Raw genomic sequence first — 26,097 nt, 5'->3', positions numbered from 1 at the left:
TCCTGTGTGTGTGCGTGCGCCTCTCTCTCCCCCGCCTGTGTGTGTGTGCGTGCATCTCTCTTTTGCAAGCCTGGAGCGCCTGTGTGTGTTGTCACGCTTGGGTCACAGATTTGCACAGAGACACAGGAGGTTGTAGAAAAAAAGGAACTTTATTCAAAGCACTGCAAACAAACATTTGTCTCTTTTCAACAGTTTAAATGTGCTCCATGACAAGTCAGAGTATGACAGCTCTGCCAGGAGCAGAGATTGTCTGAGAGAGAAAGAAGGAGTAGCAAGCAACCAATTTAACAAACTGAAAAAAGCCCGTGCAGGCTTTTTACGAAGCGGAGCACCGCGCGAGAGGCATATTACGCGACAGAGCCGGCCAGAAGGGAAAGGAGAAATGTGAAGGTAGTCTGTCCATGTTTCTTGGGGGTTTTCCCAGGGGCGTCTGTATTCTCTGGGGGTGCGATCAGCTTCGCAGCTCACAGTGTGTCTCTCTAGAGCGCTCCTTTGTGTGTGCGCACGTGCCTCTCTCGCGCGTGCTCCTGTGTGTGTGCGCGGCTCTCTGTCTCACGCTGCCTGTGTGTGTGCCTCTGTCTCTCGTGCTGCCTCTGTGTGTGTGTGTGTGTGTGTGTGTGTGCGTGTGTGTGTCGCGCTCTCTCGCTCTCTCTCTTGCTTGCTGCACAGGAAATGCACAGGGAGAGACTGAACATGAACAAACCGAAAGGGAAACTGGCTTGTTCGTATACCGAGTGTGTGGTCGTGAACCGAGGCAAAAGTTTGGCGAACTTTTTGGTCGTAAACTGAGTTGTACGTGTACCGAGACGTTTGTGAACTGAGGTTCCACTGTATATTTATACACATATATATATAGTGGTACCCGGTGGGGGTTCATGCCTGGCCGGGATGCCCAGGAGGACCGGAGGAGGGCTTGTGCCTCCTCCAGAACACAAGGGGGCGTCCTCCCTGGTTGCTGTGGGGGCTAAGGGTACAGAGCTTGGAAGCTCAACCCTGTAGGGGCCCGTGGTCTCCGCAAAGGGGGCGCCCCGATGCCTTGGGAGCCCTGGACCTCAGTACTTCCGCCACACCCGGAAGTGCTGGGGGGAAGAGTATTGGGGACACCCGGAGGACTTCCGGATAGGTTCCAGGAAGGCACGTTGCCGCACCAGGAGACAGAGAAACAGAGCCAAAATGGCCACGGACCGGAAGTCACTCCCAGAGACAGGCTCGGGATTGGGCGGTGTGTCTTGCGTGTCCGCGGATGATTGGATGGAGGAAGGCCCAAGGAATGTTCATCCCGGGCCGAGTAAGGACCCGACGGGGCCTGTGGGAAGGCCCCACAGAGAGCAGCCGGCGGATTTGCCTGACGAAAAGGTAAGGCAAGCGCCAACTGACACTCTGTGCTTGATAGCGGCTCTGTAAGAGTTGGAGGAATGCCTCCTGCCCGCGGAGTCGTTGTTTCAGGTGGTGCACGTCCTCCGGAGAGGATTGAAGGAGCTGGAGGTGAAGGTGGCTGCGTCCGTGATGACGCTGCGACAGTGGGCGGATCGGTGCGGCGCTGGAGTCTTCAGCCGGATGGACGTGCGGTGAAGGTGAGTGAGACCAACCCTGTAAAGAAAAGGGCAGATCCCACCGATGGGGCCCGTGACATTCGTGATCGGAACCATGTCGGTGGGTCTCCAGCAGCGGTTGCGGCGGTGCAGGCTGCTCGCGAGGTAAGGGGAGCAACAGCGAGAGGGCAGAGCGGACAGGGGCTGATGAGTGCCCTGGGTCCTAGCGCCCGACGCCCCGAGCCCACGGCAGTCTCCCGTCGCTATGCATGGACGCAGACGGGAATGGGGCTGCGCGTTTGTCATGTGCAGACTCAAACCGTCAGGGCGTCCAAGAGGGAAAGGAGGGACCGAGGGGTGAATGCCACTTCCTCCAACAGGAAGGGACGTGCAGCTGGGTGCGCACGTCCAGAGAAGGGCCACTCCCCAAAGCCAGTGGAAAGGAGAGAAATGCAGACGGTCCCATCAGTATCGTTAGCTGGAGGGACACGCAACTTGTGGAGGGGGTTCCAAACAGGCAAGTTCCGGGGTCCTCGTCAAAGGGGGGAGCGCTGCCAGTGCGTGGCACAGAGGGATGCCAGGGAAGGGTGTCCAGGCAGTGGCTCTGCCCCCGTGTTTCTGTGTGTTGCAGGATTGGGCCCGGGACGAGCAGTAGGACCTGCTTCATGGGAAGCTGACCCTCATCGGACGGACCGTCTGGCAGGACGACACTTCGCTGGCGATAGGGCAGCCCCACAACCGGCAGAGGCTGCGAGGGCACAAGCAGCGCTGAACAGCGGGGTGCGGAGACCTTGGAGAGGGTGCTGAAGAAGACAGTTCCAGGGTGCCGGAACGGACCCTGGACAGAGAGTAGGACCCACTTCAGGGTTGAACCGCCCTAACGGGGTGTGTTGCTCGGACCAACGGGTCTTTGCTGGCGATGGGGCACTGTGGTACCCGGTGGGGGTTCATGCCCGGCCAGGATGCCCAGGAGGACTGGAGGAGGGCTTGTGCCTCCTCCAGAACACGAGGGGGCGTTCTCCCTGGTTGCTGTGGGGGCCACGGGTACAGAGCTTGGAAGCTCAACCCTGTAGGGGCCTGTGGTCACTGCCAGGGGGCGCCCTGATGCCTTGGGAGCCCTGGACCTCAGTACTTCCGCCACACCCGGAAGTGCTGGGGGGAAGAGTATTGGAGACACCCGGAGGACTTCTGGATACACCGACAGAGCTTCCGCCACACAGGGGTGCGGCTACAGAAGCCCTTAGGATGCACCTGGAGTCCATTCAGGGTGTATAAAAGGGGCCGCCTCCCTCCAGTCAGGGGCAAGAGTCGGGACAAAGCTTGGTGAAGAGGAGTAGAGGCGGACCAGAGACTTGGAGAAGGCATTGTGTTGTGGGTTTGTGCTCACTAGTGTAAATAATAATGTACAATAAACGTGTGTTGGGTGAAACCATCGTGTCTACCTGTCTGTGTCCGGGCTGTTCCCCACAATATATATATATATATATATATATATATATATATACACACACATATACATATATATACATATATATATATGTACACATATACATATATATACATATATATAAATATATATATACACATATACATATATATATATATAAATATATATATATACGCATATACATATATATACACATATACATATATATATATATACACATATACATATATATATATATATATATATATATATACACATATACATATATATATATACACATATACATATACATATATATATATATATATATATATATATATATATATATATATACACATATACATATATATACGTATACATACAGTATATACATATATATACATACATATACAGTATATACATATATATGCATATATATATACATATACATATATATACACATATATATATACATACACATATATATATACATACACATATATACATATATATACACATATACACATATATACATATATATATACACATATATATATATATATATACTGCGGTGGGTTGGCACCCTGCCCGGGATTGTTTCCTGCCTTGTGCCCTGTGTTGGCTGGGATTGGCTCCAGCAGACCCCCGTGACCCTGTGTTCGGATTCAGCGGGTTGGAAAATGGATGGATGGATATATATATATATACACATATACATATATATATACATATATATATATACATATACATATGTACAGTGGTGTGAAAAACTATTTGCCCCCTTCCTGATTTCTTATTCTTTTGCATGTTTGTCACACAAAATGTTTCTGATCATCAAACACATTTAACCATTAGTCAAATATAACACAAGTAAACACAAAATGCAGTTTGTAAATGGTGGTTTTTATTATTTAGGGAGAAAAAAAAATCCAAACCTACATGGCCCTGTGTGAAAAAGTAATTGCCCCCTGAACCTAATAACTGGTTGGGCCACCCTTAGCAGCAAAATAACTGCAATCAAGCGTTTGCGATAACTTGCAATGAGTCTTTTACAGCGCTCTGGAGGAATTTTGGCCCACTCATCTTTGCAAAATTGTTGTAATTCAGCTTTATTTGAGGGTTTTCTAGCATGAACCGCCTTTTTAAGGTCATGCCATAGCATCTCAATTGGATTCAGGTCAGGACTTTGACTAGGCCACTCCAAAGTCTTCATTTTGTTTTTCTTCAGCCATTCAGAGGTGGATTTGCTGGTGTGTTTTGGGTCATTGTCCTGTTGCAGCACCCAAGATCGCTTCAGCTTGAGTTGACGAACAGATGGCCGGACATTCTCCTTCAGGATTTTTTGGTAGACAGTAGAATTCATGGTTCCATCTATCACAGCAAGCCTTCCAGGTCCTGAAGCAGCAAAACAACCCCAGACCATCACACTACCACCACCATATTTTACTGTTGGTATGATGTTCTTTTTCTGAAATGCTGTGTTCCTTTTACGCCAGATGTAACGGGACATTTGCCTTCCAAAAAGTTCAACTTTTGACTCATCAGTCCACAAGGTATTTTCCCAAAAGTCTTGGCAATCATTGAGATGTTTCTTAGCAAAACTGAGATGAGCCCTAATGTTCTTTTTGCTTAACAGTGGTTTGCGTCTTGGAAATCTGCCATGCAGGCCGTTTTTGCCCAGTCTCTTTCTTATGGTGGAGTCGTGAACACTGACCTTAATTGAGGCAAGTGAGGCCTGCAGTTCTTTAGACGTTGTCCTGGGGTCTTTTGTGACCTCTCGGATGAGTCGTCTCTGCGCTCTTGGGGTAATTTTGGTCGGCCGGCCACTCCTGGGAAGGTTCACCACTGTTCCATGTTTTTGCCATTTGTGGATAATGGCTCTCACTGTGGTTCGCTGGAGTCCCAAAGCTTTAGAAATGGCTTTATAACCTTTACCAGACTGATAGATCTCAATTACTTCTGTTCTCATTTGTTCCTGAATTTCTTTGGATCTTGGCATGATGTCTAGCTTTTGAGGTGCTTTTGGTCTACTTCTCTGTGTCAGGCAGCTCCTATTTAAGTGATTTCTTGATTGAAACAGGTGTGGCAGTAATCAGGCCTGGGGGTGGCTACGGAAATTGAACTCAGGTGTGATACACCACAGTTAGGTTATTTTTTAACAAGGGGGCAATTACTTTTGCACACAGGGCCATGTAGGTTTGGATTTTTTTTCTCCCTAAATAATAAAAACCATCATTTAAAAACTGCATTTTGTGTTTACTTGTGTTATATTTGACTAATGGTTAAATGTGTTTGATGATCAGAAACATTTTGTGTGACAAACATGCAAAAGAATAAGAAATCAGGAAGGGGGCAAATAGTTTTTCACACCACTGTATACATATATATACATATACACATATATACATATACGAGGGGGGACCCAAAAATAACCGGATATATTTTTAAAACGTGTTTAATTTAATTTTCTGTACAAACTACAATTAGTCTCCTTCAAAGTACTCTCCATTGGCGGAAATACACTTATCTAACCGTTTGTTCCATTGTTCGAAACATTTTTTAAATTCGTCTAAAGTAATGCCCATTAATGCTGTGGTCGTTTCTTGTTTTACCTCTTCGACGTCAGCAAAACGCCTTCCTTTCAAGTCTTTTTCATCCGAGGGAACAAAAAGAAATCACACGGAGCTAAATCCGGTGAGTAGGGTGGGTGGTTCAGGGTTGTCATACAGTTTCTTGCCAAAAATTGGGGAATGCTGAGAGCAGTGTGAGATGGAGCGTTGTCATGATGAAAGAACCAATCACCCGACTCCCACAAATCAGGGCGTTTCCTTCTCACACTGTTGCGCGACCTATTTTTACAAAAAAATTCACTGAACACAAGCACAACCTTCCAGACTGATGGCACTTGGCAGACTGACTTGTGAGAAGTGTAACTAGATCGCCCTAGCGGACCAACCACATACTACAAGTACCAACCTAACAACAACAAAATTCCGGTTATTTTTGGGTCCCCCCTCATATATACACATATACACATATATATATATATATATATATATATATATATATATATATATATATATATATATATATATATACACACACACACACAACAAAGGACGGAGCTCACCGAGGTGGAGGTACATGGTCAAGTGCATGTTAATCTCCAGAAGGATCTCCAGATGTGAACATCCCAGTCATTGTTGCCACTCTATCCTGATGACAATATTGAGACCAATCTCTTAATTTTCAGACGAAGCTCTACTCTTTATCACTGGTACCGCTCAGAGTGGGCACATATACTGGCACTGTTCTTGTGGGGACTGGCACGGCAAGCCTATTATGACCTCGCCAAACAGATGGCCAGTGATTACAACCAACTAAAGACCAAGGTGCTGCTACGTTACAGGATCATTCACGGTCAGCAGGAAAGGGTGTGCCATGAATAGGCATTTGACCCACAGCGGCCCAACTCATTCGCAGGTGTATGACTTATTGGGCAGAGTGGGCCAATGGTTGAAAACAAAAGTCAACTCTGCCAAAGCGATCACTGAGATGGTCACTTGTGTCTTACTGGTGCACACCCTTCCTGATTACATCGCCTGGCTGGTCGGAATATAAGAGTATAAGATCACGGAGTCCCTGATAGTGTCACTGAGTCACCTTACAATTCGAGCACTCAGAAAGGTTAGCTGATTGACACAAGACTCGTTAGGGATGTATTGCCACTTGTGAGCCCACCCATCATGATAAGTAACCAGTGGTGCGCTGGAAGGAGAAGCACATAACGCATCCCCAAGTCCATCTAACCCATTACAAACGCATGGCGCTGTCCCCCTTTTGGTGAGAATGTGGGCTACAGTTGGGTGAGAGGAGAGAACTACAGTTATTTGCTAATCCTCTGTCTCTACCACAGAATGAGGTATTAGTGGTGAATGGGCACAAAATTTCCACACTCATTGATTCTGGCAGCAACATTTCTATTAATGCCAAATGATACACACTTTTGCGACAATGGGAATCCGGGATGACCAGTTTAACCTGTATTCACTGGGAAACCTGATGGTATAGTCCTGCCCAATACATTATTACATATAATGGTCTTCCACAAAAGATCAGGGTGACTGCCATGCGCACCACTCCCTATCTGGTAATTCTTGGGCAAGATTGGTCAGAGATTAAAAGGGGAAGTATTTACTTCACCTCTAATAAAGCACTGGGCCTTCTACTTGAGGGTGAAGACCCATCACAAGCTGTTCCCACACACAGCTAGCAGCTGAACAGGGTCACATGGCAACTTAGTGGGATGAGAGTAATGTAATACCATCGCACTCTGATGAAACCATTGAAATGGAGTTTGCCACCTATACCGTTTCAACCTTATATTTTAAGTTTAAACAAATGCAGGCCTCCTTCAAAAGTGACCAGTGGAATGATGATTCACTGAAATGTGCTTTGAATATGGTTGCTCTGATTGATGGGCAATGCATGAATTAATCCATGCCACAGGGACCCCACTTTGTCTTATAAAATGATTTGCTCTATTGGGTACCATAGCATGAGGGTGAGGTACGGCCATTGTTGCCAATTCCTTAGACGTTCTGGAGAAAAGTCTGTGAATTAGCTCATGCCCACCTCTTTAGGTACCGAGAAGACTTTTAAGAGGATTAAACCCCAATTCTGTTGCTTTTGTGTCTTGTGTCCAGAATGTCAATTGTGACCAATTCCTCCAAAGAATAACACTCCTCTTGTTCCTGTAACCTCTCACTGATATTCATTTTGAGCGACTTGGGGTAGATATTGTTGGTCCACTTGAAACCTCAGCTAGAGGCCATTAACATATCTTACTCAAAGTTAACTACGGTACCTGACATCCCAAAGCCATCCCATTAAGAGTGACAAACACTAAAACTATTACACAGGAACTTGTCAAGGTCTCCGTGCAAGTAGGCATCCCAAAGGAAGTCCTAACAGATCAAGTGACACCATTTACATAGGAAACTTTCAAGGAGGTAGCTGAATTACTCAATATTAAGCATTTTAAAACCTCAGTACATCATCCAGAAACTGATGGTTTAGTAGAGTGGTTTAATTTGAAACTCAAACAGATGTTTTGCAAGTTGGTTAGTGAGCACAAAAGAAACTGGCGATAGTTAATTCCCCTTGTATTGTTTGCTACTGAGAGGCCCCACAAGACTCCATGGGCTTCTCACCCTTTGAAATATTATATGGGTGACAACCCAATAGTATTTTGGATATATTCGGATAAAAGAAGGTTGGGAAGTGAAAGCAGTCTCTTCCACTAATATTCTGGAATATCTCACGCAATTATGCAATAGATTTTGCAAAATTAGGCCAATCCTAATGGATAATATTGAACGTGCCCACTCCAGGGCTTGACTTTCCATGAGTTCTGCCCCATTTCTCACTCCAAATTATTGGCTCATGGCAGGGCCCATATGAAATTAAGCAGAGGAAGGGCTTGATCGACTATTTGGTTAAACAACCAAACAGACATCCTGCTTAGCGAATTAATCATGGAAAGGAACCCAGATACTTACTCTGCTCAACCTCGCTCCTTCTTCACCTCCAATAACCTTACTTTCGGTTCAGATTTGACTTCCCAACAATGACAAGAGCTTGAAGAAACTATTTTGTCCATCCTGGAAATGGTTAATGAGTGACCCGGAAGAACCTACCTGATTGAGCACAACATTGCTACAAAACCGGGGACTGTCATCAGAGAAAACCCCTATTGCCTGCTGGAAGCCAAATATGCAGAAGTTGAGCTTGAGATCAGACTCATGCTAGATCTTGGTATTATAGAGGAAAGTTGGTCCAGCCTTATCATACTGATCCAGAAATCAGAAGAAATTTGGTACTTTTGTAATGACTTCCGTCGGTTAAATCAAGACTCTTGTTTCGATATCTCTTCCATGCTGCAGGTGGACAAACTGCTTAAGTGACTTGGGAAGGCTCCGTATTTGATCACTCGTGACATCACAAAAGGGTATTGGCAAATTCCTTTAACTGAATCCGAAAAGGAAACGACCACGTTCAGTACCCCGATTGATTGGCCGTATAGGGTCCTTCCATTTGGTTTGCACAGGGCACCAGAGACTTTCAAACTATGATGGACAGAGTGCTTCATCCAAAACAAGCCCATAGTGCTGCCTACCTCGATGAAATTGTCATATATTCTGGGACATGGGAGGACCATATATTTTTTTTTTTTTATATTTTATTTATTAATTTTTATTGTAATCATTCCATACAAATAGATCAATTTATAACCAAACAAAATAGAAGACAAATCAAACCCCACCCCTGAGAAGGAGAGCTAAGCCAAAGGAGAATTGCTTAGGGCTTTTTAATAAGGCAACATTAAATAGAAGAAAGGGAGAAATTAATATATAGGTAAATAAGAGATGGAGAAGGGAATTAAATGTGGTAATAGTTATTTCTCTTATTCTAAAATAATAGTGATTAGATCCTGCCAGGTTTTGAAAAAAATTTTGTACAGATCCTCTAACTGAGAATTTGATTTTTTCCAATTTCAAATAATATAAAACATCAGTTTCCCACTGACTTATCAGAGGAGAGTTAGGACTCTTCCAATTTAACAGAATAAGTCTGCGTGCCAAAAGTGTAGTGAATGCAATCACCGTTTGCTTGTCCTTCTCCACTTCAAGTTCATCTGGAAGAACACTGAACACAGCTGTTAATAGGTTAGGAGGAATTTTGATGCCAAGGCTGTCTGAAAGGCACTTAAAAATTTTTGTCCAAAATGATGTTAGTTTGGTGCAGGCCCAGAACATGTGACCCAGTGAGGCAGGAGCTTGGTTGCAGCGTTCGCAGGTTGGAGCTTGCCCTGGAAACATTTTGGACAGTTTTAAGCAAGACAGATGGGCTTGATATATAATTTTTTGTTGAATAATTCTATGCTTTGCGGATATGGAGCTTGAGTGAATTCTCTGCTTTGCTACCTTCCACTCCTTTTCTGATATATTGATTAAGAGATCTTCTTCCCAATGTCCTCTTGGATCTTTGAAAGGTAGGGACTCTAATAGGATTTTATATAATGCGGAAATGGTGTTTAATTCCTTGAAATTGAGCAGTATTTTTTCCAGCATTGTGGAGGGTGCAAAGTGGGGAAAATTGGGCAATTTCTGTTTAACAAAATTTCTAATTTGAAGATAGTGAAAGGAATGTGTAGCTGGGAGGTTGAATTTTGAACGTAATTGTTCAAAAGATGCAAATATGTTGTCTATATAAAGATCTCTGAGCAATTTAATCCCAAAACTTTTCCAGGTATTAAAAACTGGATATGTTTGCGAGGGTTGAAACAGGTTGTTCTCTGGCAGAGGTGCCACAGATAAAAGATTTTCCATCTTAAAATGCTTTCTAAGTTGGTTCCATATTCTGAGTGAGTAAAGCATAATTGGGTTATTAGTATATTTGCTATAACTTGCATTTATTGGAGAGCAGAGCAGGGAGAATAAAGAAGTACTACAGGATTTTACTTCTATTGCGGACCAAGCCTGTGTATGTTCATTTATTTGTGTCCAGGTTTTTATGGCTTGTATGTTTGCTGCCCAGTAATAAAACTGAAAATTAGGTAAAGCCATGCCACCTTCTGTCTGAGGTCTTTGTAGGGTCGCTCTTTGGATACGTGGGTGTTTTGAGTTCCAAATGAATGAGGTTATTGTTGAATCTAACTGTTTAAAAAACGATTTATTGATATATATTGGAATGTTTTGAAATAAAAAAAAAAGTTTAGGAAGGATATTCATCTTAACAATGTTAATTCCAGCTAGAGTGAGATGAAGGGTTGACCATCTATGCAAGTCTTGCTTAATTTTTTCCATACAGACGGCACAATTTTGTTGATAAAGAGATTTATGTTTACTTGTGATATTTACCCGTAGGTATTTAAACTGATCTGCTATGGTAAAAGGTAGGGTGTCCAATCTAATATTATATGCTTGTGAATTCACTGGAAAGAGTATACTTTTATTCAGATTAATTTTAAGACCATATATCTTTTGAAATTCTGTTAGTGCTGTTAAAACTGCAGGGACAGTGTTTTCTGGGTCTGATATATATAAAACCATATCATCTGCATATAGAGAAATTTTCTGTTCCAGTCCTTCTCTGACAATCCCCTTTATCTGATAAGAATTTTGGCAGTGAACCGCCAGTGGTTCAATGGCGATTGCAAACAGCAGTGGCGACAAGGGACATCCTTGTTTGGTACCACGTTCTAGCTTAAAGTAGTCTGAGCAAATGTTATTAATACAAACTGAGGCTTCTGGATTGGTATACAGTAGTTTGATCCATGCACAAATATTCGGGCCAAACCCAAATTTCTCCAATGCAGTGAAAAGATAGTTCCATTCAATCATATCAAATGCTTTTTCTGCGTCTAATGATAGTAATATCTCTTGGGTGTTTGATTTTGCTGGTGAATATATAACATTAAACAAGCGTCGGAGATTGGAAGATAGATGTTGGCCTTTAATAAATCCAGTTTGATCCTGTGATATTACCGAGGGCAGCACTTTCTCCATCCTTCTAACTAGAATTTTTGAGAGTATTTAACATCATTATTCAGGAGTGAAATTAGTCTGTATGATGCACATTGTAACAAGTCCTTATTTTGTTTAGGAAAGATGGTGATTAATGCTTGACGAAATGTTTGAGGTAGTATTTGGTTGTCTCTAGCTTCTGTAAATGTTGCCAATAAGAGGGGAGCTAGCTGAGTGTAGAATTTCTTATAAAATTCTACAGGGTAACCATCAGGGCCTGCTGATTTCCCGCTTTGAAGTGACTTTATAGCATCTAGTAATTCTGTTAGCGTTAGAGGTTTATCCAGTTCCTCAGCACTTAAAGCATCTATTTGTGGTGTCTGTAATGTATCCAGAAATGCATTTGATTGTGTGCTGTCTTCTTTGAGCTCAGTAGAATATAAGGATTTATAATAATCTCTAAATGCGTGCATTATATTTTTATGGTCAATAATTTCTTCTCCATTCGTGTTGGTGATTACTGGTATTGCATTGCGAACTTCTTGTTTGTGAATTTGTTGAGCTAAAAGCTTATTAGCTTTTTCTCCGTGTTCATAGTAATGATGTCTAGACTATAAATAAGTTGTTCAGTTTCTTTAGTAGTTAAGCTGTTAAGTTCTGTATGCAGGGCCTGCCTTTTCCTGTGGAGAGCTTCACTTGGACACCTGGCTTGTTCTTCATCTATTCTAGTAATTTCGCTTCTTAGCTCTGACACTTTCTTGGTTTCTAATTTATTTCTGTGGGAAAGAAATGAAATAATCTGTCCTCTTAAGAAGGCCTTTAGAGTTTCCCATAGTGTTCCTGCAGAAACCTCTGTGGGCGTGTTTGTCTCTAGGAAGAAGCTGATTTGTTTGGATATAAATTCTGTGCAGTTCTCGTCTGCCAATAGAAGAGGGTTAAGGCGCCATCTGCGAGGTGAGTGTGAGGGGCTTAATGATTTTAGCTCTAAGACTAGAGGGGCATGGTTGGAGATAACAATTGTGTCGTATTTGCATGATTTAACTGTAGGCAGGAAATTATTATCTGTAAAAAAGTAATCAATTCTTGAGTAGCTATAATACACTGGTGAGTAGAATGAATATGTTCTTGAGTTTGGGTTAAGAAACCTCCAGGGTTCTGATAAGTTGTGATCATTTAAAAACTGTGTAATTGTCTTTGCAGTATTAGATGTCGTCCCCCCTGTCACAGGAGTCCTATCTAAAAGTGGATTTAAAACACAATTAAAGTCCCCAGCGATTATAATTTTATGAGAGTTCACATTGGGAATGGATGCAAATAGATTTTGCATGAATTCCTTATCATCGACATTGGGTGCATAAACTTTTATCAAAATCATTTTACTGTTATATAAGTTGCCCATGACCATCACATATCTCCCTTCAGGGTCCGATACTACATCTGATGCTACAAATGGAACTGTTCTGTGTATGAGAATTCCCACCCCTCTAGTTTTCTTTATAAAGCTACAATGGAATATTTGGCCAGTCCAGTCTTTTTGTAGTCCGAACTGATCCTTGCTTAGTAAGTGGGTCTCCTGTAAAAATACTATTTTAGCGTTTAAGCCTGTTAGGTGAGAGCATACTTTCTTTCTCTTTAATTCCTGATTCAGGCCTTTAACATTCCAGCTCACGAAGTTAACTGTCCCATCATGGAGACCTTGATTCTGAGTTTTTAATGTCATTTTATAGTCTTAACTGGTGTGAAGGATGGCCGGCTTCATATTCCGGCCCTCACCCCAAGGCCGCCAGCAGGAGCTCTCCCGACAGCATGGACGGGCCCCGAATTCCAGCAGGGCCTCATGGACTATGTAGTTTTTATACACAGCCCTGCTGGATACCCTGGGGACCACTGGGAGTCGCTGTCGGGAGGCCCGTGGACTCATATATGCCCTATAACACGGAAGTGCGTCATAATCCCGGGACAGGAAGAAACGACGTGCTTCCGGGGTGAAGATAAGGACTGTTTACCCTGACCCGGAAGGAATAAGGACTTGTGGACTGTTGGGCAGGAACACCTCCGGGTCAGGGAGAATAAAGGACTCTGGGAAAGCCCAGTACACTGAGCTGAGCTGGTAGGTAGGGTGGCAAAGTGTCTGGGAGAGGAGGATTGGTAATTGTATTTGTATTCGGAGTATTATTGTGTTATATGAGTAGTGTGGAGTGGAGGGTACTTGGTGCACTGTGTAATAAGAAAATAAAAGAGTCTTGGACTTTTACCTGGTGTTTGGAGTGGTACCCGAGGGGCCAAGAAGTGGATCGATACCTCTACTGCTACACTGGTAATGAGGCAGTTTTAATCTTAGTTTCAAGTTTCCCCATGAGTTATTGCATTTTAGCCTATTGTTGCATTGATACTTATAGATATAGGGATTAGAGGAATAGTTTAGATATAGCCTGCTCTCCTTCTCTCCCCCCTTTATCCCCCCACCCCCCCATTTTGCCTCCCCACATGAGGCTTGATCCCACTTTGCGATGTCCCGGTCCTCTGACATACGAAGAGACAGAGCACGTCCAAAACAAAACAAACCCCACCCCGCAGCGGCGTTAGAGAATTAAAACAAAGAGATACCATATATAACAGGTACATGTAGTGCTGCTGACTCTAAGTGAAGCCGGGTTAAGAATTAATTTGAAGAAATGTTATTTTGGAAAACAGAGGCAAAATATTTGGGTTGCTTAGTGAGCAGAGGTACTATACATCCACAATGCATCAAAGTTGAAGCCATAATGAACTGCCCCTGTCTTAAAATCAAGAGTCAGGTCCAAACCTCCCCAGGACTGGCGGGGTACAATCATTGGTGTGTACAGTACCTTGATTTTCTGAGTGGGCAACTACTTTAAAGGATTTGACAAAGAAAAGGGCTCCCAACTCAGTGACATGGGATGAGAAATAAAAGGCCACATTCTGTGATGTAAAACAGGCCCTCAATTCAGCACCAATTTTAATAATTCCTGATTTTTCTCTACTTTCATTTTGCAGACTGATGCTTCAGACACAGGTCTGGGTGTCGTGTTGAGCCAAAGCATCAGTGGTGTTGAACACCCTATAATGTATCTGAGTCGAAAACTACTGGATCAGGAAACAAGGCATGCAGCGGTGGAGAGAGAGGCCCTCACAATTAAATGGACTATTAACAAGCTCATGTACTACCTTTTGGGACATGACTTTACCCTTTGTGATGGACCGTTCTTTTTCTTTCTTCATTCATCTTGTTGTAAGTTACAGGGTTGGCTGCAAAGTGCTCCAAAAATCTTTCTTGGTTTTTGTCTCCTTTACAATATATATACACATATATAAAGATATACACATAAAAGGAGGCCTGTCACCAATTTAGGAATAGCCATGTTCTCTGTTCATAGAACCATCTTAACCCCACATATTTACATATAGTAAATGAAATGTTATAGCTTATTATATTAATGGAATATTAACGTACTAGCATTTTAAAAATTATCAAAGCTGCTAAAACAAATATTAATGCAAGGCAAAAGAAGTCAGTTCCTGGTGTGATTATCCTTCTTTTGCAGGGTGAAAGATTAGAAAGCAAATATGACAGTCTGTTTTCCTTTTCACAGAAATGCTGATAACTTGTGTAATTTTCAAAGCATTTGCTGTATTAAAAACACAGTTTGTAGCAGATTCCCCCGTATCGTTTACCACCATAGAAACTTATACTGCATGTATCTCTGTTCTTTTTGTTGCATAAGTAAATGTCATTGAAAAGAGAAATAACTTATAGTGACAGACTCCATGCTTCCTGTACCCTTACTATATGTGCTACGGACTAAGAAATACAGTGTCAAAAATATAACCCTGAAAAAAAGTACATGCTCAGAGCTGTTTCTGGCAATTTACTTATGTCCCTTTCATGTCTGATTTGTTCTTAAGGCTGTTTTGCCAGGGCAGCTGCCCTACACTGGAGAAATACATGTTCAGGAAATAGTTGTATGGAAAGATTAAAAATTGATCTAAAGGGTACACATTGGCTTAAAATTCACCATCTTTGCTTCAAAACCATTTTTATCCTCCAGAAGAAATTAAAATGGAAGTTCTGGAATAGTAAAATGAGTAAATAACCAAAAAAAAACGTTCTGCGGGGAGATAGCATAATTCTCTGCATATAGCTTTTTATACTGCATAGTGGTTTAGTTTTATGTTGTTTATTGCACTGTTCATACATGAAATTGTGCAGTTTATTTTAGCTATGCTGAATAATAATAAGTTGTGTAATAATAGAGTGCTGGGGTTAAATGCAGAAAAATAAATTGACAGTAATTGGAATTTGTCATCCAACAAGGCAGAGTGGCCTAGCTACAGGGATGAAAATAAATTAAGTAAGGTTGTAGGTTTACCAAACTTTGAACTGTGTTATTAGTAGAATTGTGTTAAATATCATATAGAACAGTATACAAGTGACCTAAAGATGTTTAAAATATACTTTTCAGTACAATATGATTTGAAGATAAACTTTTATATTAAATGTTGCACATTTATTATAGGATCATCTCATTGTACCCTCTTGTGTCTTATTATAGTATTTCTTTTATAAGAAATAATTAGTTTCAAGAAATAGCATATTCCATTGTCAGATAGTACTAACCTTCCCTTAACACATGAAAAGAAAATTGCAAGTTATGAACTTATGAAAATTAAGCTGTAAAACTAGTTTTTAAGTGATCATTAAGCAGCACATATCCAACAATATGCATATACTTTGGTGCAAAGTATAATGCTACTGAATGATAAACTTACTGAAAGATTACATAAAAATAATCAGTCATGTTCATTGAAAGAAATGCTACTAACAGATTTGCAAATAAGATCCATTATATGGCAGAAGCTTCAATATGTTTAGATATTACTTGAAAATTTAACAGACAGAATAATTGTTTTGATGAATCCAAAATGGATACCACAGAAATAAAAATTTCTAAAAATCTAAATTCAATAATAAAAAGTCCAAATTAGTGTAGGCCACCTGAAATCTAGGTGTTCATAAGACATGTAATGATTTAATTCTTCAGAAAGAAGTACATAATAAACAAGAATAGTTGTATCAAATATTTGAAATATTAAAATGTGTGCTTCAATGTAATCGTTGAAATCCTAAATACTCTCGATTATAATAGAAATTTGTCATTTTTTCACAAATTGTTATAGGCTCACAGTGGGCTAGATCCCTAGTAAAGTATCAAAAGTCAAAAATAACATCACATGCATAATCATTGACCTTGAAATTATCTAAAAACAATAACATATGCTTATGTTTTAAATTTGTCATTTTTAACCTTCTTGGAGTTTCTGTAAGGGGGCTAGGACCAGTGGTAAAGAATCAAAAATAGCATCTTATTTATTATCAGCAACCTCAAAACAGCATAAAATGATACCCTAAAGATCTAAAATACCAATCCCTTTTTTTTCGAATTTTTGTGAAAAAGACTAACTTTGACCACTTGAATCCCATTAAGGAGTGATCCCCTGGGATAAGTTGATATGGCATGCACAACTTCTTTTGATCCTTTTTGCTGAAGCCACAATTTTTTCTGCACAAAATATGGTCCCAAATGGCCTAAAGATGAGGGTTTTTCAGGTTCAGAGGACCAAAAATAGGGAGAAACTTGAAAAAGCTTGACATCCTGCATAACTTGACATCAAAAGTTGAACAGCATATCATATGTGGCAGTTTTCTCACACCAGTGAGTCAGGGGTGCTGGACAAGAAAAACGGAAGTGCTTTGAAAGTGTTCATAATAACTGAACAATAACTGAAGTAAATATCAAAGCTAACAGCCCACAAACCAATACTCGGCAATCTTAATGACAAAAATTATATCCTTTACCAAATGTTCCAAAACCAACAAGTCTCAACAAACCACTAACCTTACAACAAAAGGAGAAAGGCTAAAGGGAGACGAAGAACAAAGTTTCAGATGCAAACTCATGCAAAGTGGTCCTGGCAGCTGGTGTCTTATATACAACTCTCAGATAACTTCAGATTAAACATAATACATAATCTTAATTGGCAAATGTTCAGTTTAAGAGAGCACTGAACTACAAGACAATATGCAGATAAACCAAAAGCATGAGAGCAGGAGAAAAGGACAAAAACAAAGAACTTTGTAAAAGACAAAACTATGCTGAAATTGTACTAATAGGTAGGTTTAGCATTCTTTTATGTAAAATTTTTAAAGCAAGTGAAATCTAATTAATGCATACTGTGTTGGTAAATTAAGTATAAAAATGTGACACTGATCGCAACACTCTCCTGAGGATGACTGCTCTTATCCAATGTTCTTATCGTTTAACTGTAATATTCAAGGGTGGAGCAAATTAAGTGCCCAGAAGTGCCCACTTTTCTGATTCAAATGTGTCCCTACTGGCATACAAGAAAGTACATATCATTAGTCGAAACTTCAAACTGAGGTGTCTCCCCTTATTTAGTGGCTTCTTTACTTTTTGCACATTGTTCAACTTTTGCATTATCATCTAAATTGAACCATATCTCCTGTGTAAGGTGGGATTTTGCTTACTCATGTATAACTGTCGGAGGTATATGGACAACCCCACCTGAGTGCAAAAACCGTTCCTTATAATGAAGGGCACAGGGTTTCAAGTGAACAGACTTGTGATCTGGCACTTAATGCCATAACTGAATCATAAGATAGCAAGACAAGTATGTTCACAGAAAGTGGTTTATTGACATTATTCCTTTCTTAAGATCAGATGAAATTCACATTTGCGTATTTGATCAAGAACAAGTCAACACTACTGGCCACAATTATCAGGTATTAGTAAGGTAAAGCTTCTTATTAAAACTCAAAAAGAATACTTAATGGATGGACAGTATGTGTGCCATCCTTAACCAATATGTAAATGTAAAGATCTATGTTTAAACTGAAGAAAATAATGTCTCCCACTTTTTTTTTAGTTCATATTTTGGAATAACTATACATAGAGTGTAAATAAGTATATATGCAATAACCATAACAAAATAAAAATAAAGTGGTATTGTGACAGAGTGATAGAGATAGTTCAAGAATTTTGTTCTTTGTAGTTCACTAAAGTAAACAACATAAATTAGTACACCCCAACTAGAAGCTAGCAAATCCAGCTATCTTTCTCTACAATTCAGTTGGACGATGAGCCCCATCTTAGTGAGGACATGTGGCTTTGTCTGGAAAGCATTAGAGAAAGTAATATTAGATAGGCAAGTCATGGGGGACTATTGGTGGGGGGGAGGGTATTAAATGGGATTACATTGCAAACAGCGGAGCACAAGAGCAGGAGTTTTTAGAAGTGATTAGTGACTGTTTTTTAACACAGTATGTTAAAGCACCAACACGGGGTGAAGCCTATGTGGATTTAGTATTTTGTAAAAATCAGATTAGAATTGAGGGGGTATAGGTGATTGACCACTAGGGTCAAGTGACCATAATTGCTGTTTATTGATTAATAGCTTGGATTTTAACACTGTGATACCAGGTATGTTCACCATCACGCTCTCCACTCTTGATGTGCCAACCACTCTCTACAACTAGGTCCTGGACTTTTTAACAGGCAGACCCCATTCAGTCAGACTGGGGAACAACATTTCCAAAACAACAATCATAAATACAGCAAACCTACAGTGGGTGGTAAAATCAGCGCAAAATATCATTTGAACAGCACTCCCATAAACATCAGAGTTCTCTGGAATGCCAATAATATTGTTAAGGACACAATCTGACCACAACATGAACTGTTCATATTGCTACCATCAAGGGAGATGCTATGAGAGCATAGCAGCTAGAACATCAAAGCTAAAACACAGTTTTCTTCCTTATGCCATCAGGCTTGTAAATAGAACCCATCCACTGCCACTCCCCTCAGCACAGCAGGCTAGCTCATGTCTAGAGGATAGAAGGCCATCTTGAGACAATATACCTGCAGAGTTTACACTGAATCATTTATTTATTTGAAGCAGTCTTACTTCTGTTTATTTTTTCATTTTCTTTTCACCTGAGTATTTTTAGTTTTAGAAGAGTTTAGGAGCCGTAGTGGATTTGTCACTATTAACTTCCAGATAGTGTTCAGAAACCATTAAGAAGGCAAACAGAATGTTAGATTATATACCATGGTGTGTGGAGTACAAGCCCAAGGAGGTTCTGTTCAAGCTTTATAAGGCACTGGTGAGGCCTCATCTGGAGTACTGTGTAAAGTTTTGTGCTCCAGGCTACAAAAAGAACATAGCAGTGCTAGAAAAGGTCCAGAGAAGAACTGTGCTGATTCTGGGACTACAGGAGATGATTTATGAAGAAAGATTAAAAGAGCTGAGCCCTTTCAGTTTAAGCAAAGGAAAATTAAGAGGTAACATGATTGAAATTAAAATGATTGTTTAAAATTATGAAGGGAATTAGTACAGTGGATCGAGACTTATATTAAAATCATGAACACAGAGATACAGTTGGAAACTTGTTAAGGATAAATTTCACACAAAAGTTAGGAAGTTTTTCTTTACCCAGAGAACCTTAGACACTTGGAATAAGCTACCAAGTAGTGTGGTGGACAGTAGGACTTTCGGAACTTTTAAAACTAGACTGTTTTTTTTAAATTATATAAGTGAATAGGACTTTGTTGGACTGAATGGTCTGTTCTCACTTAGACTGTTCTAATGTAGACAACATGTAGGTTTCCTATATGATGGTAGTATGTCAGCAACACTTGTTTATCAGTTAACAATGAAATCAGGAATGTATGATATTTTTGAAAAAAAAAAAAATAAAAGACCATATTGTAAAAAAAATGAATGCACCTCCATAAAAATTGCTCAGTAACCCTAAAAATAGTTTGCTAAGGCTGGATAAGGGTAAATGATCAATAGATGATTCTATTAAATCATCACACTCAAACAGTTGTCATCAGTTCATCTTCAATTACATGTGGTACTTATCCCATTGAATGACTCCCAAACTTAATGTTGACCACAGCACCACAAACTAATGAAGGAAAGCGATTTCATTATACAGAAGAGAACAAGGGTACAAGAAGATCATTAAGTTAAAATACTGCAGCAAAAGTGATAAATTCAAAATGTATGAACTTATGACAAGACTACTGAAATATTCAGGTTGTCTTCATAAGCTGCCACTTCATGATGAGCATTTTTGCTGACAAAAGTGTAGAAAATCAAAAAAGCATGTCTTGAAAGCTGGCAAAATCTAAATGGGAGTAACTGTTTAATTTCATACAGTAAAACACACCCTGCACAGAAGCAAAATACACAGTTGTTGTCTACACATGAAGCCACTGCTGAAGCCAAAGTCATTGTCAAGACCAATATTAACACAGGTGAAGACTTTTGGGAATCTATGGAAGAGGCGCTGCGAGGCGCAGCACCTGGGGACTCTATCGTCCTGCTGGGAGACTTAAACGCTCATGTCGGCAACGACAGTGAAACCTGAAGAGGTGTGATTGGGAGGAACGGTCTTCCTGATCTAAACCCGAGTGGTGTTCAGTTGTTGGACCATAACGGAAACCATATTCAAGCATAAGGGTGTCCATAAGTGCACTTGGCGCCAGGATGCCCAAGGTCGCAGCTCGATGATCGACTTTGTAATCGTGTCATCAGATCTGCGACCTTATGTCTTGGACACTCAGGTGAAGAGAGGGGCTGAACTGTCAACTGATCACCACCTGGTGGTAAGTTGGATCAGATGGCAGGAGAGGTTGCCGGACAGACCAGGCAGACCCAAACGAATAATGAGGGTCTGCTGGAAACGTCTGGCGGAGGAACCGGTCAGAAAGATCTTTAACTTTAGAGGTCTTGGTGAGTCTATGCCTCGATGGGTCAGAGCTGTTTTAGTGGTATGAAGGGGACCTGTACAATATTTGGCAGGCAGTTTTAATGCTGTAGCTGAAAAAGATTAATATTTTCTTCTATTTTTTGGTTTAGATTTTGACTGCCTACTGTATGCTTTGTCAAAAGTTTAATTTCTTTAACTTCTTGTGTGAAATTAACTTTTTTCTTAGCAAAAATCATTAACTGTTAAGGTTTAAAATAATCAAAATAACTAATTATACTGTATTTGCAAAACAAATAAAATTAAATTGCATACTGTAGTTTCAAGCCCATTGTAAAGAACTAGGAGAAGAACATGTTTCTTGAAGTTTTATACCATAGCAGATGGGCATTGTGAAAATTTTAATTTCCGCAAATGGTAAAATAATGGGGAGGGTTGATTTTTTGTTAAAGGAATTCAGAAACATAAACCATACACAATATCCTTAATATACATTAGCAAATGAATATTGTGGTATACTGCTATGTTACTGATAAAATAATTTAAGACACCTGCCCAAAATAAAATTAAGCCTGTTTCAATATACTGTAACAACTGTATCTTTAGACAACAAGCAATGGAAATAAAAGCTTGATTTATAGCAGTTACAAAGCTGCATGCGTACATGAACATATTGAGTCTTGTTTGTGAAAAAGAAAGTTTAATATTGCAGCACTTGTTCCTTTATGAAAACAGATAGAACTGAAGTACCAAACTTTGACAAAGCATTATAATGTCTGCAAGAGTCTAAGGCAGTTGAAGATATACTGGTAAATTGCATTATAGTCCTCTTCTGGTCCTATTACCACTCTGCAGGATTCAGACACTCCTGCAGAGGTCTACAGGATGTCTTGCCAGTCACTGGGGCTGTTATTATATAGTAAGCATAGTGATCACTGTCAACACCGCAACAATTTTCTTCTGTCTCACAGTTTTTCTGGCAGTACACCATGTGACGTCCTTTTAATTACATGTTAGAAAGAGATAACCTAAGAGTTTTTTTTTTTTAAAGATGGAATGAACACTTACAATTATTGAAGCTTTTTACAATAAATAAGAACAAACATTGTCTTTCAACAGTAACCTAATATTATTTCTTATGTCCTTTAAAAACACAGATTTATATTAATAAAAATTAATAAAATGTAGTTAACTGTAGAAACAGTATTCAATCCTTCCACCAATCAGCTGTAGACACAATATTCACCACAAGGAACACTCATACTGGTCCTATGTAAGCAGTCAATCAATTCAACAGCATGTTTTTAAACTGGCAGGAGAAATTAAAGTGCAGGAGGAAGCCCACCAAAATGGTAAAACATGTAGGTTTTAAACTGTAGGCAGAAATAAAGTACAATCAATATATCACTGTGGTCTGTGTATTCAAAGTCTGCACTCATGTACATAACCTAGTTATGAATTTTTTTTTCTATTTATATTTCTACTTCTATTTATTGTTATTATTATATTGATTATTTTGCCAAAAAGACAAAAACATTTTATATACAATATATTATACAGTCTTACTTTTTTGCTTTCACTATTGTGCTGTATCATTCTATTAAAAAAATATTTATTTTAGGCTCTGCCATGAAAAACAAAAAGAAATTTCTTTCTATTGAAAACTTTATACAGTAGCTGAAAGAGGAGATGCGTCTAGTTAAACATTGATTGGTTTATTCTTCCAAAACATTTTCTTAAAGTTACCAAAAGTGATACCATATTCTGAACCTTGAAAAACCCACAAACACTGAAATGCTTAACCATGTGACTTTTGAAATGTGGCCCCCAATAGTCTTTCACACTCATAACTAATAACTAATGCTTCAAAAATGCTTCAGGGACAATTGAAGAAACTGATTACAAGACAAGTATAAAATCATTATTTGTACTGTGGTTAAGTTTTGCAGCAACTCTGAAGTACTGTAGTACCGCAAATGGAACTACCATTCTAAAATGCATTTCATAATTTTGAACTTGGTCCATTCATGTAGCCAGTCATTCTGTGTTGGACAGAAACAGAAAGCACTCTATCCAAGAAATGAATTATAGAACAGGGGTTTTGACTTTTCTTAACAACAGTTTTTGTCATATTATATGGTACTTAAAGCAATTTTGATATTTAAATGGTAATTAAGTCAATGCTAACATTCAAATAAATACTGATACTACTTTTCTAACAGTCAAAAACAGCAATACTCTGTCAAGACAAAGAATAGTTGTTGAGACACTGCATAGATTATGCTATATATTTAAAAAAAACAAAATGCATTAAGGGCCTGATATTTACAAGTTTATAACTAAATTACTGGTACATTTTATGACAAATTCCATGATGGATGCTAAAATTATAGTCAAAAATAATACAACAGCAACAAAGCCCCACCCATATGGAAACACACTACTACCCTGTACATGCCATATGATCTCATTAATTTACATGTTGAAGATAAATCACATATAATCTCATTAATTTATATGCTCCTTATCTTTAACTCTTCATTCTTTTCGGGTGTGGGTTAAACTGAAATGTGGGTTATTTAAAAAAAAAAAAAAAAAAAAAAACAGAGAGAACATTTTTCTTCATATAATTGCATCTCCAGCCTAAAAATGAAAAATCTTTGCAAACCTACTTGATTATCTTTGAATATCTCTAAACATTCATGACTATACTTAATGAAGTTTTTCTCCTAGTTGTGTCACATATGCTTTCTGGAGTTTAAATCCTGCTTATTCCATCTCTTTCTTTCTCTCTTCTTTAGTCTGAAGTAACAATGATTTTTAAGATGTTGGATGTTGTCACTTGTCTTTAAAGTTCCTGTTTCCTCAGTGGGTTTAGCTGCAACATTCCTCTTAGCAATAATTATAATAATCTTCATTTTTCTCAAAATGCATGGCATGGAAAGACAGCCCCTGGACACAGAAAGACAGACACACACACGTTTATTTTCTATAAGCACCACAATGCCTTGTTACCAACAACTGTCTCTTTTCTCTCCCTCTCTCTCTCTTTCTTTCTTTCTTTGACCTCCACTCTCCTCCTCACAAGCTCCGTCTCCTTCCTCCCAACTCTGGCTCGTCTTCTGGAGGGAGGCGGCCCCTTTTATAATAACCTGGATGGGCTCCAGCTGCTCCATCCGATGACACTTCCTGGTGTGGTGTAAGTGTCAGGTGAGCACTCGGAAGCACTCCGGGTGGCCCTGGGACATCTTCCAGCAGCACTTCCTGGTGTGGCGGAAGTGCTGCCATCCAGGGTTCCATAACTGTCCGGGCGCCCCCTGGTGGTGGCCACGTCATCCCATAGGGATTCCTGTGGCCCCCAAGCAGACCAGGGCGGCTGCCCTCTTGTGGCCCAGGAAAGGTATCGTCCCTCTCATGGACTGTCCAGGCATCCCGGCTGGGTAGGGTCCCCAGCCGTCTGGCACAATGGCCACACCTCTCACCTTTAACACCATTTACTCAAGTTACATATCAATGTTTACTGCCAAAGTTATCATCCCTTCTGAAGCAAAAATGACAACCAAAGTTAAAAGTATGATTTAAGTGAGGATTCAGGTTTCTTTTAAAAAGGACAAAAACTGAAATAAATTAAATAACTAGTTGTAAATGGCAATAAGGCGAATGGCCAAGGTGGTTTGCTACACTTTTCTGCCCTCTTCTGGTGATCTATAAAGATATTTTGATATAAATATAATAAGGGAAGATAATTTTTTAGTTAATGTGTTCATTCTCCAATTAAGAAAATGCATTATGAGTAAAACGGAGCATGCATCTCAAGCTTTGTTAAGTGGGCATCACCAGCAAATTTATATCATAAGGATTATGTTTAATTCTTTTTTCATACATGACATATCATTAAATTATTCTATACTGATATCCTGACATAGTGATGATCTTGGTTGAGGTTTAAATTACCATGGTGGACATTAAATTTATCAAGGTCCAAAAAAAGGGAGGACAAAACTATAGTAAATAAAGTGGCTGAACAGAGGGTAAGAAAAAAATCAAGGTCTGTGAACCAATAATGTTTAAAACATTTATGACTTGTGCTAATATTATAAAAAATCAAGCAGCAAACAAAATTTAGAAATAAAGAAAAAATGTATTTAACTTTATCAAGCATAGGAATACATGTGGAGCTATTCTTTTTGCCAATTCACCAATTAAAAATTGTTTTACATACCATTGTCAACTCTGCTAAAGACAGATAGATAGATAGATAGATAGATAGATAGATAGATAGATAGATAGATAGATAGATAGATAGATAGATAGATAGATAGATAGATAGATAGATAGATAGATAGATAGATAGATAGATAGATAGATAGATAGATAGGCTTCTTGACACACCTTTGCTGAATAATTTGTTGGCTAAGAGTAGTGTTAGTGTATCAGAGAGGATGTGCAGCATGGTTCAAAATGGCACTTGGTTTTGTTATCATTCTCTTCTTTGCTACTACCTCCAGCAGGTTGAGAGTGCCTCATATAACTGAATCTGCCTTTTAAATCAGCTTGTTGATTCAGTGGGCATCCCTTGAAGTGATATTACTGGCTTAGCACACCATAACATTGAAAATCACACACGCCATCAAGGAGTTGTAGAATATGTAAAGTATGTCACTACCCACATTAAAGGAGCGAGTGATCTTAAAAAAAGTCTGCTCTGTTGTTTCTTTTTTATTTCATCTGTGTTACAAGACCAGTCCAGAATGTCACTGATGTAGAACCCCCAAGTACTTAGTAGGAGCTACA

General features: G+C 39.7%; 1 pseudogene; it reads left to right on the top strand.

The window, feature by feature from the left end:
* The first annotated feature begins 1,415 nt into the window (after positions 1–1,415).
* The window catches only part of LOC114651154 (uncharacterized), a 34,436-nt pseudogene continuing 9,754 nt past the window's right edge, over positions 1,416–26,097 (top strand).

The sequence above is a fragment of the Erpetoichthys calabaricus genome, chromosome 4 (genome assembly GCF_900747795.2).
Source record: "Erpetoichthys calabaricus chromosome 4, fErpCal1.3, whole genome shotgun sequence".
Lineage (NCBI taxonomy): Eukaryota > Metazoa > Chordata > Cladistia > Polypteriformes > Polypteridae > Erpetoichthys > Erpetoichthys calabaricus.
The sequence above is the reverse complement of the archived record's forward strand: the minus strand, read 5'-3'. Positions and strand labels throughout refer to the sequence as shown.